General features: G+C 40.4%; 1 protein-coding gene across 1 annotated transcript in view; it reads left to right on the forward strand.

Moving 5' to 3' along the window:
* The first annotated feature begins 11,794 nt into the window (after window positions 1-11,794).
* LOC136874793 (uncharacterized) overlaps window positions 11,795-16,828 on the forward strand; it is a 311,583-nt gene continuing 306,549 nt past the window's right edge. The window contains exon 1 of the mRNA XM_067148465.2: window positions 11,795-11,879. The gene's annotated coding sequence lies outside the window, so the exon portion shown is untranslated. The remainder of the gene's footprint in view (window positions 11,880-16,828) is intronic.

Raw genomic sequence — 16,828 nt, forward strand, 5'->3', positions numbered from 1 at the left:
TAAAGCCAATAGCAAAAAAAGCAAAGAGAGTGGTATTTTAATATTTTGGCATAAAATTGTGAAGATCAGTGAACTGGTTGACTCTGATTCAAATAGTGATGAGGAGCGAATGCACTGGTGGGGAACAAACATATGAATACAATGAGAGATTTACGTTGGATTACAGAATATCTGAATATGTGCTTGATAGGGGAATGCAAGGAATGAAGCACTAACCTCAAAACAGCAGCTTCAGTTTGCACTCAACTGGTTAGGTAGTGGTACACAGTAGCATATATACATTCACCAATAGGAAAAGTCCTGTCATTTTCGTGTGTTATCTTCCGTGTGTATCTATTAGACCCTAATACTAATAATAATTTTTCTAAGCATTTAGCTTCGTTGGTAATCTTTGAGTACAGTAGTTCTTGCAAATTTCATTTCTGTTGTGCTTAGTAGTGACATACGGTACGGTACCGGTATCGTAATTAGGATACGTCTGAAAGTAGTTTAAAATTACTGTAGTGTACTGTACAGTAGTATACGAGTAATATCCTATTAGAATTTAGTGTGTTTATTTTATTATTGTAAAATATTTGTGTAGTACTGGTGTAGTAGAGGTATCCGTAGAAACTCTTACTAAAATATTGTTGAAATTAGGATAGGCTTAATTGCAGTTTGGAATTGTGTAGTTCTTGTGTATTACTTTCGATATTCAGTAATTAACAGCAGTTTTTATCCTGTTAGGGGGTGTAGGATAAAAAAAATAGAGCACGACTAAGTAGTATTGTAGTGTAGTCGTATATTAATTACCTTATTGTTGTGTACTATCCCAGACAATATATCCCTCCGTTCATTTATTTTTTTTGCAAATAAATTACTTAATTTTTTTTTAATTTATAATTTTCCCCCCGTACCGAATGGCTAAGGAGCGCGAGTGTACTTATTGTGGGTGTGGTGAGGCATTGAGGGGTATGAGGGAGGAGTTGGAAAGTTTGAGGGAGATAATTAGGATTCTCACAGAAGACAGGAAGGAAGATAGGACTCCCTCAAACAATGTACAGGTTACAGTAGGTGTACAAGAGGGAGGGGAAGGAAAGGGAGGAGTTGTAGAAGACAGGTGGTTTAATGTTCTAAGGGGAAGGAGATTGCAGGCCAAGGGCTCTATTCAGGATCAGAATTCAGGACAGGTGTCTGTGCGAAATCGGTACGAGTCACTCCAGGTAGAACAACAGAGGGAAGATGAGGGACAGGGAACTGTTGCTGAGATGCATGGAAGTAGGAGGAAGGGAAAAGGTAGGAAAGGGAAATGTAGAGTAGAGGATAGGAAAAGACAGGTGGAACAGGGTCATGGGAGGGAGAAAAGGGGAGGAGGAAGTAGCTTCTGCATCTATCAGGAAAGATAGGGCTGACCAGGAGGGGAGGGGATCAAATGAGGTGGGTAGGGTTGAGGCTCTGGTCATTGGGGATTCCATCGTTAGACACGTGGGGAAAGTGTGTGGAGGAAAGGGAACCAGGGTAGAATGTTATCCAGGAATTAGGTTGAGGCAGATGTTGAGGAAAGTAGAAGAGAGGGAGGAGGGGAAGGAGAAGGTGGTAGTGTTTCACGTTGGTACCAACAACGTAAGGCAAGCTGATATAAGTAGCAACATAGTTGGAGATGTATGGGATCTGGTAAATGCAGCACGGGTGAAGTTTAAGAAAGCGGAGATTGTTATTAGTGGAATACTGTGTAGGAGGGATACTGACTGGAGGGTGATTGGGGATTTAAATGAGACTATGGAGTGGGTATGTGGGAAACTGGGAGTGAAATTTCTAGATCCTAATGGGTGGGTAGGAGATAGGGATCTGCGCTCGGATGGCCTTCATTTAAACCGCAGTGGCACGTATAAGTTAGGAAATTTGTTTGGAAGGGTAATAGGGAGGTACATTCAGGGAAACGGGATGGCCTAGGGAGCGGTGATAAGGGAACAGGGAACTGGAAATCAAGTAGGGATGACATAAAATTGTTAGTGCTGAACTGTAGAAGTATTGTAAAGAAAGGAATAGAATTAAGTAATTTAATAGATATATATTTACCAGATATTGTAATAGGAGTTGAATCATGGCTGAGAAATGATATAATGGATGCAGAAATTTTCTCACGGCACTGGAGTGTGTATCGTAGAGATGGGATAGGAATGGTGGGAGGGGGAGTGTTCATTCTGGTGAAAGAAGAATTTGTAAGCTACGAAAAAGTTCAAGATGAGACACGTGAAATTCTAGGTGTAAGGCTCATTTCTAAAGATAATAGGCAACTTGATATATTTGGAGTGTACAGATCGGGAAAGGGTAGCACTGATGCGGATTCGGAATTATTTGATAGGATAGTCAGCTATGTGGGAAACGACATGGAAAGAAATGTGATTGTAGGGGGAGATCTGAATTTGCCAGATGTAAATTGGGAAGGAAATGCGAACGACAGGAAGCATGCCCAACAAATGGCAAATAAGTTAATATGGGAAGGACAGCTGATTCATGAAGTGATGGAACCAACCAGAGGGAAAAATATCCTGGATGTCGTGCTGATAAAACCAGATGAGCTCTATAGGGAAACTGAAGTAATAGATGGTATTAGTGATCATGAAGCTGTTTTTGTGGTAGTTAAAAATAAATGCGATAGAAAGGAAGGTCTTAAAAGTAGGACTGTTAGGCAGTACCATATGGCTGATAAAGCAGGTATGAGGCAGTTTCTAAAAAGTAACTATGATCGGTGGAAAACGGTACATAAAAATTTAAACAGACTCTGGGATGGGTTTAAAGAAATTGTTGAGGAATGCGAAAACAGGTTTGTACCTTTAAGGGTGGTAAGGAATGATAAAGACCCACCTTATTATAATAGAGAAATAAAGAGACTAAGAAGGAGGTGCAGACTGGAAAGAAATAGAGTTAGAAATGGCTGTGGAAGTAAGGAGAAATTGAAGGAACTTACTAGAAAATTGAATCTAGCAAAGAAGGCAGCTAAGGATAACATGATGGCAAGCATAATTGGCAGTCATACAAATTTTAGTGAAAATGGAAGGGTATGTATAGGTATTTTAAGGCAGAAACAGGTTCCAAGAAGGATATTCCAGGAATAATTAATGAACAAGGGGAGTGTGTATTTGAGGATCTTCAAAAGGCAGAAGTATTCAGTCAGCAGTATGTAAAGATTGTTGGTTACAAGGATAATGTCGAGATAGAGGAAGAGACTAAGGCCAAAGAAGTAATAACATTTACATATGATAACAATGACATTTACAATAAGATACAAAAGTTGAAAACTAGAAAAGCGGCTGGAATTGATCAGATTTCTGGGGATATACTAAAGACAATGGGTTGGAATGTAGTACCATATCTGAAGTACTTATTTGATTATTGTTTGGTCGAAGGAGCTATACCAGATGAATGGAGAGTTGCTATAGTAGCCCCTGTGTATAAAGGAAAGGGTGATAGACATAAAGCTGAAAATTACAGGCCAGTAAGTTTGACATGCATTGTATGTAAGCTTTGGGAAGGCATTCTTTCTGATTATATTAGACATGTTTGTGAAATTAATAACTGGTTCGATAGAAGGCAATTCGGTTTTAGGAAAGGTTATTCCACTGAAGCTCAACTTGTAGGATTCCAGCAAGATATAGCAGATATCTTGGATTCTGGAGGTCAAATGGACTGTATCGCGATTGTTATGTCTAAAGCATTTGATAGGGTGGATCATGGGAGACTACTGGCAAAAATGAGTGCAATTGGACTAGACAAAAGAGTGACTGAATGGGTTGCTATATTTCTAGAAAATAGATCTCAGAGAGTTAGGGTAGGTGAAGCTTTGTCTGACCCTGTAATAGTTGAGAGGGGAGTTCCTCAGGGCAGTGTTATCGGACCTTTATGTTTTCTTATATATATAAATGATATGAGTAAAGGAGTGGAATCGGAGGTAAGGCTTTTTGCGGATGATGTTATTCTCTATAGAGTGATAAATAAGTTACAAGATTGTGAGCAACTGCAACGTGACCTCGAAAATGTTGTGAGATGGACAGCAGGCAATGGTATGTTGATAAACGTGGCTAAAAGTCAGGTTGTGAGTTTCACAAATAGGAAAAGTCCTCTCAGTTTTAATTACTGCGTTGATGGGGTGAAAGTTCCTTTTGGGGATCATTGTAAGTATCTAGGTGTTAATATAAGGAAAGATCTTCACTGGGTTAATCACATAAATGGGATTGTAAATAAAGGGTACCGATCTCTACACATGGTTATGAGGGTGTTTAGGGGTTGTAGTAAGGATGTAAAGGAGAGTGCATATAAGTCTCTGGTAAGACCCCAACTAGAGTATGGTTCCAGTGTATGGGACCCTCTCCAGGATTACCTGATTCAAGAACTGGAAAAAATCCAAAGAAAAGCAGCTCGATTTGCTCTGGGTGATTTCCGACAAAAGAGTAGCGTTACAAAAATGTTGCAATGTTTGGGTTGGGAAGAATTGAGAGAAAGAAGAAGAGCTGCTCGACTAAGTGGTATGTTCCGAGCTGTCAGCGGAGAGATGGCGTGGAATGACATTAGTAGACGAATAGGTTTGAATGGCGTTTATACAAGTAGGAAAGATCACGATATGAAGATAAAGTTGGAATTCAAGAGGACAAACTGGGGCAAATATTCATTTATAGGAAGGGGAGTTGGGGATTGGAATAACTTACCAAGGGAGATGTTCAATAAATTTCCAATTTCTTTGAAATCATTTCGGAAAAGGCTAGGAAAGCAACAGATAGGGAATCTGCCACCTGGGCGACTGCCCTAAATGCAGATCAGTATTGATTGATTGATTTTTAATTACTGCGTTGATAGGGTGAAAGTTCCCTCTGGGGATCATTGTGAATACCTAGGTATAAATATAAGGAAAGATCTTCATTGGGGTAATCACATAAATATGATTGTAAATAAAGGGTACAGATCTCTGCACACGGTTGTGAGAGTATTTAGGGGTTGTAGTAAGGATGTAAAGGAGAGAGAATATTTGTCTCTGGTGAGACCTCAACTTGAGTATGGTTTCAGTGTATGGGACCCTCACCAGGATTACTTGATTCAGGAACTGGAAACAATCCAAAGAAAAGCAGTTCGATTTGTTCTGGGCGATTTCCGACAAAAGAGTAGTGTTACAAAAATGTTGCAAAGTTTGGGCTGGGAAGACTTGGGAAAAAGGAGACGAGCTGGTCGACTACGTGGTATGTTCCGAGCTGTCAGTGGAGAAATGGCGTGGGAGGACATAAGTAGACGAATAAGTTTGGATGGTGTCTTTAAAAGTAGGAAAGATCACAATATGAAGATAAAGTTGGAATTCAAGGGGACAAACTGGAGCAAATGTTCGTTTATAGGAAGGGGAGTTAGGGATTGGAATAACTTACCAAGGGAGATGTTCAATAAATTTCCAATTTCCTTGCAATCATTTAAGAAAAGGCTAGGGAAACAACAGATAGGGAATCTGCCACCTTGGCGACTGCCCTAAATGCAGATCAGTATTGATTGATTGATTGATTGATTGATAGATAGATAGATTGATTGATTGATTGATTGATTGATTGATTGATTGATTGATTGATTGATTGATTGTATTTCAAAAACGACCGTCTGCAGAGTTATGTCAGCTCCAGATGACAAACCTTCCTCATGATGTCGCATGTTGGTTGGCTGAATATGGCGAAGTGCTGCATTTGTCATATTCACTGAACTTGGCGGTATTCCTTTAGTTTGTGGAGTACTTGGTGGAACGCCAAAAATTGATGCACCAAGTGCGTATGAAACAGCATTTGCTGATCGGTATGGGAAACATTCCTTGATTGTAGTGCTCACATGTGGGTCAAATTTAGAATTATACAGTTGGTAGCGTGGTTTGGCGACCACGGGGCTCAGAGCTGAGTCCTGGCATTGCTCCCACTTACTTGTGCCATTTCCATCTACCCTATCCGACCTCCCTTGGTCAACTCTTGTTCTTTTCTGACCCCGATTGTATTAGGTTGTGAGGCCTAGGGAGTCTTTCTTTTTCACGCCCTTCGTGGTCCTTGTCTTCCGTTGGACGATACCTTCATTTTTCGTAGTATCGGATCCCTTCCATTTTTATCTCTGATTAGTATCATATAGAGGATTTTTGCCTAGTGGTACTTCCTCTTAAAACAATAATCATCATCACCACCACCACAACCACTTAGAATTCTATTATGTGTGAGAATTGGCCTGATAGTGTCAACGATGCTAGGGCTCCAAGGCTAAGTGACTTGAACAATAAAATGACTGATGGTTGGAGAACTCTTTCTGGTGCAGTTCTGCTCGGAGGCTCAGTCTATCCTTTTATGCTCCGCTTATACCACCGGTAAACCAAGATGTTGCTACTCCATCTCAATAGAGATTTTTAAGAGCTCGTAAAAAGGAAAAATCAAGGAGAGTTATAGAGTGTGCAATAGGCTGCAACCCAAAAACTTACCTCAAAGAACATTTCTTCTCTCACATTACTTTAAATCTTTTTACCGGTACCCGTTCTCCTATGTACCGAAAGTCAGAACAACGAAAATGTCAAGTGATCCTATTGAACATATGGATTAATATCCAGTTGTAGTCAAGCAATAGCCTACTGCTGGGAACAAACACAAACCAACACGTATGCAACAAACCGATTCTAACCTCCAATTGGATCAGCTGACTAATTAACTAATATTATGAGTGAAGACATTTTATTAGTCATGTATACATCTTTATGAAACAGAATTTGGTTAACCAATAAATATTTTTATGAGTTCTGATAGTATCAGTTAGTTTTATGAAACAGGGTGTTAGAGAACACTGTTCCTTCCGAACAGGCTGTTGGTAGACCAGTTCCGCCAAGTGCAGGCGATAGGGAGCACTGTTCTTTCGGAACAGGATGTTCCGGCGTACTGTTCACTTAGAGACCAGTTCCGAGTTCGGAACAGTTCCAAAATTACTGTTGTGTTATTTTTTGCCCATCTCTACTGAGGTCGACCAATTCAGCACTAGGGTGTAAATGTATCCAGAAAAGGTGCGCAGACAATATATTTATTTTTCATCCAATCACAGCTTTCTGGTATTTATTTAATTACCCAATAATATTTGGATGTGTGTCGGCCTTAGGGTCGTATTCATGAATGAGACTTTGACTTGGACTTAGAAGGCGGTAAGTCGCCATTTCCATTTCATAATCGCCACTTGGAGGTAAGGAAATTAAGACAATGAGTTCAGAAAACGATATAGATTCGACAATCGTACAGTATTAGATGTACTAACGTTGTTTGAAAACGAATTACAGAAATATAATAATCGAGGATCACCCATGCCTCCAATAATACGCTTGCTAATTTCGTTAAGATTTTTTCTTTACGTCACCACGACACAGATAGGTCTTATGGCGACGATGGGATAGGAAAGACCAAGGAATGGGAAGAAAGTGGCCGTAGCCTTAATTAAGGTACAGCCCCCCAGCATTTGCCTGGTGTGAAAATGGGAAACCACGAGAAACCATCTTCAGAGCTGCCGACAGTTGGGTTCGAACCCACTATCTCCCGGATGCAAGCTCACGGCCGCGCGCCCCTAACCACACGGACAAATCGCCCGGTCGTTAAGATATTATGCAACAGGTGAGAGTAAAATTATAGTTAGTATAGCACAAAGTTTTTGCACTTTCTGCTCATCGTGTTATCTATTTAGGTTAAGGGATGATCAGCACAGATTAATGCATGTTTATGGTAAATACAATAGTCTTTCACACTTCCATGGTTTTGAGGTAACTTCCAAATTGATTCCCCTGATGTACGAGGAGTAAACCAGCCCTCAGTATGTAGAATAATCAAAAGAAGATCGAATATCGATCCTGACTGCCCGAAAGAGACCACAGTTTGTTTCGTTCCCAAATGAAGCTGAATGTCGAAATAATGCGCGACGTGTGTATGAAAGATCCCGATTCCCTGGAGTGGTTGGAGCTAGCCTATTGATTGCACCCATGTACCAATAATAAGTCCAGGTGGCAACCATGATGAGGTTTTCCGTAATAGGAAAGGGATTTTTAGTTTCAATTATCAGGGCATAGCCAACCACGAGATGAAGTTCTTTGATTTCGTTTTCGGCTACCGTATATCTTTCTACTCTTTCACTAGTTCTAGTAACATCTCCCTTTCATAGTTGTTGAAGGCATTTTTTTCCATCCATCGTCGAGAAATAAAAATTAACTGTATTAACTGGATTGAATTGAGTTTAGAATCCAATGCGATCTATAACCGTTGCCTACGCTATAATACAAGGCCTGGAAATAGAGCCCGTAAAACGCTATAGAAGTGGTCACACTGCAGTTCATTGGCGGGTCGCTAGGATCGCTACCATGCCCCCTGTTTACCAGGTTCGCGCCTTTAAACGTGTGTATTGAGTTGGTTGTGAATGTGTGTATTCTTGTGATAATAAGCACTCGCAGGTTCAATCATGGTTTATTGCTGTGTTCCTTGTCATTCACGACAAATTAAAGATAGTGGAATTTCATTTCACAAGTTTCCAGTGAATAGTGCTTTAAAAGAACGGTGGCTTGTTGCTATATCTCGCAGAGGAGACAAGCCGGGATCTCTCTGGGTTCCTACAGAAAAATCGAGGGTGTGCAGTAAACACTTCAGAGAAGAAGACTTTAGTATAAGTACATCTAAAAAGACGCTCCTGCCTAATAAAGTCCCTTCAGTTTTTACAGAGTTCCCCAAACACAAACAAGTCACTTTAAAATGTAGGAAAGCCCCTAAGAAAAGACAGCTTGAAAAAACGGACAATGAAAATGAGTATATAAGAAATAAGAGAAAATGTGTGGAACAATCGGATTCTCCTGTGCCTGATAATACTGGAGAATCTGACCTGATAAATGTAGGCACCACAACAGTAGGTACACAGTTTTCTTCTGTCCTAAAATCAACAGTACCAAAATACATTACCAGGAAATTAAGGAAGGAGATCAGAAGAAATAGAAAGCACGTGACAATTATTAAGAAGTTGCGCGTAAAAATTCGTAACTTGGAAGCAGAACTTAGTAAGGTAAAGAAGGATCCCGGAAATCTTGCAAGTCGAGTTTCTAAAATTCAGAAGGAAGCTGAGGGAGGTAATATGAAAGAAAACTTTTTGTTAGAACAACTTCAGAGCTTTGGAAAAAAGAAATGTAAAAACCAGGAGACTACAGTTAAAATTTGTGTGCTATTATCTTCAAGGTCGCCAACTGATTATCGGCTTCTCAGAACACTCGATATTTTGCTTCTTCCTCATCCAAGAACGTTGAAATCGTATGTTGGATACTCAAAAGGGGAGACCGGCATAATTTCGCTAACTAAAGCCCGATTAGTGGTAGAAAAACTGGCGTTAGTGAACGATGACGAAAAGGTTGGTTCCCTTATAATAGATGAAATGTCCATAAAGCCGAAACTTATGTATGACAGGAAATTAGATATGTTTGTTGGACTAAATGACATTGACGCTCTTGGAAGCAGGCCATTAAACTACTCTGCATTTTGTTCAAGGGACTCTCTACATATTACAGAATACCGGTGTCTTTCTATTTCACTTCATCCATTACGGGCTCACAACTTGCAAAATTAACCTTGGATGCGTTAAATGCTGTTGAAGAGTGTGGTTTCAGAGTGATCAGAATTGTGACCGACAATTCTCAGGTAAATGTTTCGATGTTCGAAACATTATGTGGAGGAAGCATTACGCATGAGATACAACGTCCAGCTGATAAAACTAGGCCTCTGTTCCTAAGTTTCGATCCCAGTCACGTCATAAAAACTTGCGATCCCAACATTTGTCACGAGACTTTTTTGTAAACAATGCTATCGTGACCGGCGATCATTTGAGAGGTCTTTTCAAACTGCAGAAATTTTCAATTATGAAGCCGGTGAGGAAACTAACCAGAAAAATAGTTTACCCTACAAATTTGGAGGAAATGAATGTAGCAAGAGCCAAAATTGTATTTTCCCCTGAAACAATCGCTGGTTTGAAGAGTATGGAGGTGGTTTGTCCCGAGAGCATTAAAGACGGGAACAGTTTAAAAGAAACTATTTCTTTCATGGAGCATTTTATGAAGTGGTTCGACGCCCATGATGTCTGCAACACTTCGTATGGGACATATTCCAGGAATGAGAACAAACTGGCATTTTTCAGCATTGAAGATGAACGCCTCAGTTGGTTAATAAATGATTTCCTGTCATGTATGAAGAACATTCAAATGCATCCAGAGAAAGAGAAAAGATTCACGAGGGAAACGTATCAGGTGTTGGTCTTGACTACCCAATCCACTGTGGCCTGCGTAAAATACCTCATAAGTATAAATTTTCATTATGTCTTGACGAGGAATCTAACAAGCGATGATATCGAGCTTTTCTTTAGCCACCTACGACGCAAAGCGGGATACAATGACACAATGGACGCAAGGTCATGCCTTAACGCAATCGAAACAACGCTCCATACAGGAATTATTGCGGAATCAAAACATGGCAATGTTGAGCTGAGGGATGAAAATAAGATCCGCAATATACGAACCAGTTTACTACAACCAAGAATGTGCCAGATGGATGAAAGGTATAGAAGGAATGAAAGTCGCGATGATGTGCAAATTCCGCAGGTTCCTGAATACGGAATGTCTATCATTGCAAAACCCTTGCAAGGTAAATTACGGTACATCAGATCTGTGTGAACAATACTTTTTTTATTTAAGTGTTCGCTAGTACATAAATATGATTAATTTGTTTCAGATTCAACAGCTACAATACCTGGTATTTCTCTAGCTATGGTAGCAGGATACTTAGTGCGTGTGGCAGAAGAACAAACAGACTGTGAAAGCTGTTTAGAACACATCAATTCTCCAGCTAGTGAAAGTCCAACATTGTGCCTTATTCGCTTTCAAGATCGATAAACCCTCAGATACCCGAAATCATCGTTTGTGACTCTTCTGCAGCGCATGACGGAATTCGTCACCTCTGCTGTGCAGTATTTACCCCGACGACAGTTACTAATAATGTGTACGTTTTTTCTGAAAACCAGTTTCATCAGTGAAATTAAGTGTAGAGAGTTTAAAGACGACAAACTACCTCTTTTTCTACTCCAAAAATTTCTGATACCTCTATTAGACAACATTGCTTCGAGCCTCTCAAGTTGAAGTGAGAAAATTTTGAAACTCGATAAGAAGCCCCTGAGTGGGAAAGTTTTAAAACTGTAGACACCTACAACATTCAGCTCTCTTTATTTAGGATATAATTTACTTATAGACATACACGGCCATGCGAACACAAGGGGGCAACAGCGCGAGCCTAGTGGCTAAACGGTGAACTAAGGTGGCACCCGTTTTCATTAGTGCATTTCAAGGCCTTATATTATAGCATAGGCAACGTCTATAACGCAGGAAACAGCTGAATTTCTTCTTCTTCTACCCCTTTATTAAGAAAAAACTGAGTGATGGGAGATGCTACACTGCTCTGCCATTGTTTTCATTGCCAACTTCATATCTAATTCTTCACAACGTAACTTACCAAAGTCTACTTACGCCAGCGTCTACTTTGTAAAAGTTGCGTCTATGAAGCAGACTTCCACGAAACTCAACTAAGCGAACTTACGTAAGTCGAAGTCAAAGTCACATTCATGAATACGGCCCTTGTGCCATGTTAAAATGTTGTAATGAGTAGGCAGAATAAGCAGCCATCGGATGCAGATCGATCAGGCAGTGATTTGGATACTTATATAAAGTATTCTACTGTATATGTGACTGGGCAAAATTAATAGTAGCCCATCAACCTTCAAGGAGAAGGAGGAGAAGGAGAAGAAGAATAAGAAGTTACTCTTACATTTTGTGTATACATACGTTGTGTACTTCGGTGAGTTATTTTTAAGGAACTTGGTTAATGAGTGGTATGTTTTTTGTAGTGATGATTGTGTATATGTTTTTTTCAGAGCAAGGGGATGAAGGCTAAATTTCTGCCGATTTCGTAATTTTATCCTTCATTGTTTGTGTAAGGTGCTGTTGCAGCGTTTTGATTTTCGTAGCCATTGCCGGTTTCAATCAAAATGTGTTGAATATATAGCCTTTTATTGCGACTTTATGGGGCAGTCAGGGATCCCGATGGGCTACCTTGCTTAATTTCTTGCTATTAGCGATACTATTTCATTTCATGTGTAGTGTGAGACTTATGGATTGAGCTTCTGTCATTTGTTGGTGTTGATTAATCTTCAGGTGTTTAACCATTTGACATAGGCCAGACGATTTCTTTCTTATTTACATGGCTAGACTCCCTTAAATTGCATGGTTATTGCCTCTGACCTTTGTTGCTTACCTGGATTATTTTCTTATTTAATTGGTGTTCTCCGGTCACTCTCATTCCATAATGCATGGCAGTGCTTTTTGTCACATCCACTGTGTGTACTTAAGTGCGAGTGTTCATTCAGTGTATTTTCTGTATTAAAAAGAGAAAAGTTTAAAGTAAATGTCTTTGTAGAATATATATGCCACGATTATATTGTGTCTGCTTTGTTTTGAAAGTTATACTTAAGGAAGTTTGTTGACCAGTAAACTGTACTTGGGAAAAATTTCCTTTACAAGTACGATGAATTTTTATATTAGTTACACTATCAGTGATAACAATTGTGTTGCCTCAGTTGCCGTACCGGTCGAGCTAGAAATGATGATTACTGGACGGGTCACAAGTTGCTGTTCTCTTATCTTAGAATCAGTCTTTGCCGTAAACCACCCAGGCATTTTCAAACCTCGTCCAGCCAGAAGTTTGATACATCTAAACTTCGAGATGGGCCCACTGCCATTAATTTCCACAGCATGATCTCCGACATGCTGGCAAGTGCTCCAGTCAACAAAAAGAAGGTTGAGCAGGAAAGGGCTACATTGTGGAAGGTAATCACAGAATCAGCTGAGAAAACCATTGGTTTTAAGAAAAATGTAAGACAAGACTGGTTTGATGCAACAAAAAAGAGATTTTGTGTCTCATCAATGCTAAACGAGAAGCCCATCTCTCCCTTATTCAATATACATCTTCAGGCGCAAAGAAAGTGCCCTTTCTACTACTCAATCGTAACTGTCAGGGACAAATAAGAGAGATAACAACTGGTGGTAGCTGAAAGCTCAGGGACTATGCAGGAATAAATGAGTTTTATGGCTCAACTCGCTACTCCTTCGGGACTCTGAAAGTTGCTATTACTAATACTACCACTATTACTGATAGTCAAGAAATCCTAGAACGTTCGAAAGAACATTTCTCCACTCTTCTCAATTGGAATTCAAATGCTGCTGAAGACTTTCCCAATGATGTGCCTCTACATCCCCAACGACCAACGATGGCTCTTTCACCAACATTCAAGGAATTCAATGCTGCTCTCAGTAAACTGAAACCTGGCAAGGCTCCTGGCCCAGAAAACATTCTTCTGGAACTGGCGGTCTACCTCTAAAGACCAGACTTTACTTTTATCCTCTTAATATGGGAAACCTGCAAAGTACCTGGTGACCTTAAAAATTCCACTATTGTTACTCTTTTCAAAAAAAAAAAAAAGTCATTGTAGTGTTTGTGGCAACTATCGTATATCATTTTGATATCTATAGCAGGTAAAATTCTTGCTAGAATTTTGCTCAATCACCTGCAGATTATTTCCGAGAGGATCCTACCCGAGTCGCAGTGTGGTTTTCAGACGTCCAGAGGCACAACAGATATGATCTTCTGTACAAGGCAAATCCAGAAAAAATGCAAAGAGCAACAGACTCCTTTATACCTAGTGTTCTATGATCTGAAAAAGGCTTTTGACTCAGTCCCGAGACCAGCCATGTGGACAGTACTGAAACACTTCCGACTGTCCACAGCATTTTGTAGATCTAGTGAAGGCTCTTCATGATAACATGTCTGGGCAAGTCATTCATCAAAATATTATCTCTGATCCATTTCCAATCACTCTAATAATAATAATAGTGTGTGGCCTCCGAAGAGGCCTGTTGCATGCAGGTCTTTTCAGGTTGACACCATACAGGAGACCTGCCCATCGGTGAGGATGGGACCCTACTTATGCTGAAATCTAATGCTGAAGATGGCACACACACACCCAGCCCTTTCAAACAGAACAAAGATGGCCTAGGCCAGGTGGATCCTTTCAAACAGAACAAAGATGGCCTAGGCCACCATAACTCAATTGGTAGAGCGACCGACGCAAAATCGGGAGGTTGTGGGTTCGGATCCCACTGGTGTCCGGTTGGCCATTTTTGTTCTGTACTTAACATCTCTTCAACATGTATTACATGTACGTAACAGGACCTAATACGTTGAAAGTCTGTTTCGATTTCAATCATATTTCTCTTGCCGGACGTAAAAATCTTGCGTTTCTTCAACTGATAACAGTCTGGTGAATTTTTGCTCGGATCCATTGCGCAATAATATCCAATAACGTGTAAGAAGAAACCTACAAACGTACAAGAGACTACAAGAATTATGAATTAGCACACAATACACACATACACTGTTCTTATAAAAGCGAAGCACACAGAAAATTCTCTCACTGCTGTTTTAAACAGACTAAGATTGGAACTGCACCCACGTGTTCAAGACATCCACTGAGTAAGTAAGTAAGTAAGTAAGTAAGTATGGCAGCTCCGCATTGACGGCACCATTGCCAAAACTCGTTTTGAGTAGCGCGCCCCCTTGCCCCCTCACCTACCGTGTGACAACACCGTAAGTTCTGCCCCTGTCGCCCGCCCCATCCCCTGGTCTATACACTCACTTCTGCTTTAGTCTTCTCAAAAGGTGGGCCGGAGAATAGAGCATTTCCATTTCCAAAAACTTAGATCCATCTTGAACATCAAATGGGAGGACCGGGTCATCAAACTTGCAGTTCTTCAGAAAGCACATGCTCTAAGCATCGAGGCTACCATCATTGGCCACCGTCTCAGATGGATAGGGCACTTCCATCGCGTGAATGAAACCAGGCTTCCTCGTCAACTGGTGAACTCTGTTCCAGCACAAGCTCTCATGGAGCCCCTTTGAGGTGTTTCAAGGCTCAGCTAAAGCATCCTATGAAAAGAGCTGGAATTGACACTCAATCCCAGAATACGCTTGCTGAGAATCATACACTTTGATGCCACACTGTTTCTACATCAGTTTTGGTGTTTGAAGAGGAGCTCAGTTCCGCACTCCGCCAACCATTTCATGTGATCTGTGTGGACGTATGTTTCACGCCAAGATTGGGCTACTAAATTGTATGAAACATATTCACAAAGCTTTGTGAGTGTGAAAATGTAAATTGCTGAAGAATATGTTTACCCAAATACGAGTTGCAGCCGCGACTGGCGATGATTTAGTATGAATTATACATACATTATCATTATAGACTGTTATTCCTTTCAGCGTTCAGTCTGCAAGCCTCTGTGAATTTACTAAACGTCGCCACTATCCTCGATTTGCAGCTAGTGTTGTGGCGTCATTTAGTTCTATACCTCTTATCTTTAAATCGTTAGAAACTGAGTCTAACCGTCATCGTCTTGGTCTACCTCTACTTCTCTTACCCTCCATAACAGAGTCCATTATTCTTCTAGGTAACCTATCCTTTTCCATTCACCTCACATGACCCCACCACCAAAGCCGGTTTATGAGTACAGCTTCATCCATCGAGTTCATTCCTAAATCAGCCTTTACCTCCTGATTCCGAGTGCCCTCCAGCCATTGTTCGTACCTGTTTGTACCAGCAATCATTCTTGCTACTTTCATGTCTGTTACTTCTAACTTATGAATAAGATATTCTGCGTCCACCCAGCTTTCGCTCCCGTAAAACAAAGTTGGTCTGAAAACAGACCGATGTAAAGATAGTTTCGTCCGGGATCTGACTTCCTTCTTACAGAATACTGTTGAGATCGCAACTGCGAGCTCACTGCATTAGCTTTACGACACCTTGATTCTATCTCACATATTATATTACCATCCTGGGAGAACACAACACCTAAATATTTGAAATTATCGACCTGTTCTAGCTTTGTATCACCAATCTGACATTCAATTCTGTTAAATTTCTTACCTACTGACATCAATTTAGTCTTCAAGAGGCTAATTTTCATACCATACCCATTGCACCTATTTTCAAGTTGAAAGATATTAGACTGCAGGCTTTCGGCACAATCTGCCATTAAGACCAAGTCGTCAGCATAGGGCAGACTGCTTACTACATTTCTACCTAACTGAATCCCTCCCTGCCATTTTATACCTTTCAGCAGATGAGCCATGTAAACTACGAACAGCAAAGGTGAAAGATTACAGCCTTGTCTAACCCCTGTAAGTACCCTGTACCAAGAACTCATTCTACCATCAATTGGGAACATGCATCATTTTCAAAAATATTTTTTTTGAGAAGTACACCAATGAAATAGTACGTTAACGTATTACATTGTGGTATGTTGCCTTGTTTTCTACCATTAAAAAAATATTTAATAGTGCCTTTCCGCAAGGCGAGTGAAACGGCCTCTGACGTAAGCGGCGCGCTGTGACGTCACGATCCAGTACCGCATGGAGCTCTAACAGCCGTTGTGCATCAGCCGTTGCTAAAAGCCGATTGTTTATTATTCACGATCGCGAATAACTTCGAAATGACAGAAGAAAGGTTCGAAACAGCACAGTCAGACAATCTACCATGTGTAGATGTCATCATTCTTGAAAAATGTTACTTTTGTGGCCGCAGAAATTCGCGGATAACAAGCAAGTTTGTAAGTGGCGTCTTTTATATACGTGCAATGTACTGTAACCCATAGTATTAGGATAACAACGAACCTGGATAGATATCACATCACTTT

The sequence above is a fragment of the Anabrus simplex genome, chromosome 5 (assembly GCF_040414725.1).
Source record: "Anabrus simplex isolate iqAnaSimp1 chromosome 5, ASM4041472v1, whole genome shotgun sequence".
In the NCBI taxonomy this organism is placed as follows: domain Eukaryota; kingdom Metazoa; phylum Arthropoda; class Insecta; order Orthoptera; family Tettigoniidae; genus Anabrus; species Anabrus simplex.